Here is a 3,399-nt window from a genome sequence, read left to right as displayed (position 1 = left end):
TCTACTACAGCCTCAGGCCGACCAAAGCCTTGTGAGTGGATTTGGTAGACGGAAATTGAAAGAAGCCCGTCGTATATATATATATATGTGTGTGTGTGTGTGTGTGTGTGTGTGTGTAAATGTTTGTGTGTCTGTGTTTGCCCCCTCAACATCGCTTGACAACCGATGCTGGTGTGTTTATGTCCCAGTAACTTAGCGGTTCGGCAAAAGATACCAATAGAATAAGTACTAGGCTTACAAAGAATAAGTCCTGGGGGTCCATTTGCGGTGCTCCAGCATGGCCACAGTCAAATGACTGAAACAAGTAAAAGAGTAAAAGAGTGTAATATCTCTCTGCGACCATCACTAACTTCATATTAGCTCACCTGGATTTCTCGTATTGCCACTCTTTACCCTGAAGACCTAGTCCTCAATAAAGAATTAGTTCAAATTATTTGAGCACTATTACGAGTTTTTTGCATATTGAGCATCTCTAATTATTTATATAATTCAAACGACTTGACTTATAGCAAACTTTTATGTATATCTTTTTGTATGTAATTATATTTGAACATATGTATTTCTATAGTAATGCAGATACAGTAATCCCTTGCCATATCGCGGTTTATTATTTAAGATTACGCCGATTCCTCTGTGGTGTTGTTTGCCTTTATAGTAAAATAAATATATACAAATTATAAAAATAACTAAATAATATACAATACTGTTTCTACTTCCCGGGTTTTCACCTATCGCGGGGGCTTTTGGTACGTAGCACCCGCGATAGTCGAGAGATTACTGTACATATATAAAGTTGATTTTCTTTCTCCAGTTTAGTACGATGTGTGAGATTTTTGAGACTGTGTTTATTGATAATTTTGTGACATAAGAAAATATTATCTTTATGTTTAACTAATATTTTCTTGTAATTCTAAATTCATATGAAACATACAAAATAAAGTAATGTTAACAGAAACATGTTTTGTTCAGCCAGAACTCTGTGCTAGATAGTTCTTAAGCGTTCGAATAAAAGGATATTTGCTTGCATGCGGCATAGAACGTTAACTAATTTCTTTATTAAGGACGATGGTGTGACATAGGATACTTGGCAGCTATTTGTCGTAGTACCAGTAAGCATATATATATAGTTGAAATTTATAGAAAAACAAAAGACGAAGACAGATGTATGAGCAAGTAAGTGCATTAGTCTGATGCTCGAAAAAATGAAAAAGTCTTTTACGTTTCGAGCCCACGCTCTTCAACAGTAAGAAATGAAAAGAAAATAAATAGAGAGAGAATGAAAAAAAAAAAAACTTGTAGATTTCAGCGCCCAAAAAGTCCGCCAAAAAATGGTTACACACTTCAGGAAAGGAAAACTCTGTATAAATATTTTTATTCTGTGTTATTGCAGTTTGATAAAACATCGAAAGAACTATTTATATTTATAGTGGTTGTTATACTAGTTAAATATTTATACAGATTTTTCTTTTCCTGAAGTGTGTATACATTTTTATTTTTTGGGGAGGACTCTGTATGTGCTTATATATATATATATATATATATATATCCTTACTTCCTCATAACCTGTTTCATATGAAGTTTTTTTCTTCAGAAACGTAAGTAAAATACTTTATACATTCCAAACTCATATGGTAACTGCTCAGTCGATTTGTGTAAAAATAATTCAAAGTAATATTATGAGCATATAGGATATCTTTTCGGTATATATTGCTTAATAATATAATTCAATTGCTTGAGAGTTTTATGTATTTATGCATTCGTTTAGGAAAATATTAATCAGCGAGTGTAATGCCGTGTGAAGAAAGTTACAGTTTTGTAGATATAAACCGAGAATAAATTCACTTCTAAATACTAGAGTAGAAAGAATTGTTCTTATTTGCGCACTAGCTTAAATATTTTTCTTTATAAAATATGCTATCTTTTAAAACTTTTATGAATTTTCTGTAATCTTGAAGTAGATACTGATTTTGGGGCGGTAATAGTCTTCGCCCATTATAACAAGTGCATCGATCGAATTTTGTCGTTGATATATACGTGTGTGTATGGTATATATACATGTGTGTGTGCATGTGTGTGTGCATGTGTGTGTGTGTATGTATGTATGCATGCATGTATGTAAGTACGTACGTACGTACGCATGTATGTATGTATGTATGTATGTATGTATGTATGTATGTATGTAGAAAGCGCTCCGGTTGAATCCATCACATCTTTTTGCAGATTTACTATTTCACTTCCAGCCGGTGCAATATATACCTATATTTTTGCCCATCACATCGTTCTTCAAGATTTTGCTGGGCGTCTTTACATTGTTTATCAAAAGCAATGTCAGCTCGATAATCAGAAATATTTCATTTGTGTATGAAGAATCCATACGTTCTGAATGGCGTTCAGCTATAGTAATACATCTCAATAAATCTCACATTTTCATCTTTCATCTCAATATTTTTGCCGCTCATAAAGTTTCCTATCCACTACTTTTTCACTATGACTTAAGCTTAGAGTTTCCATTCATAATGTTCGATTGAAATTCTCGACTTATTCCTTCCTTGACCCTATCTTACATTTCAGAGATTACCGCGCTCCTAGGAATAGATCCCTGCGGCAGATATGAAGAACATCGCAGGTATAAGCAATAATTAATTTCTTAATATTACCAAGATTACTTTAGACGAATCTTTCTTTGCAGCTCTCTCCCCACCTTTCTCTCTCTCAAGCAGACGTACATGTGCGCACACTAATGGAAAATAACATAAAACCAACATGCACGTACAGAGAGGAATAATTATTTATATCTATGAATGGGAGTGTAGATTTTATTTATTATTTAATCTGTTTCTACAACGGTGCAGGTGTTATAGTGTGGTTAAGAAATGCACATCGCAATTGTATGGTTTCCAATTCAATCGTATTAAATAATTTAACATCGAGTAAACCAAAGCCTTGTAAGTTAAATTTTCGAGCAAACAAAAATTTTGTAAATGCTCATGAGTGCTCTTACTAAACCAGAATCTGTTTCATTTAAACGAATTTTCCGACGGGCTCTGCGGGTTTCAGGTTTCAAGTCGCTGGGTTAGCCAATGGAAATGTGTGATTGTAAATAGATTTATGTTTTATCTTTTTACGTGTTTCAATGATTAGACTGCGGCCATGCTGGGGCAATGCTTTGAAGGGCTTTTAGTCGAATAAATGAATCAACCCCAGTACTTCTTTTTTAAGCCTTGCACTTATTCTGTATTTTTTTGCCGAACCGCTAAGTTACGATGAGACAAACACACCAACACCGGTTGTCAAGCGGTAGGGTTGGGGGGAGGACAAACACAGACACAAAGACACACACACACACACACACACACACACACACACACACATACACACACACACACACACATATATATA

This window comes from Octopus bimaculoides, chromosome 2, assembly GCF_001194135.2.
Source record: "Octopus bimaculoides isolate UCB-OBI-ISO-001 chromosome 2, ASM119413v2, whole genome shotgun sequence".
Lineage (NCBI taxonomy): Eukaryota > Metazoa > Mollusca > Cephalopoda > Octopoda > Octopodidae > Octopus > Octopus bimaculoides.
The sequence above is the reverse complement of the archived record's forward strand: the minus strand, read 5'-3'. Positions refer to the sequence as shown.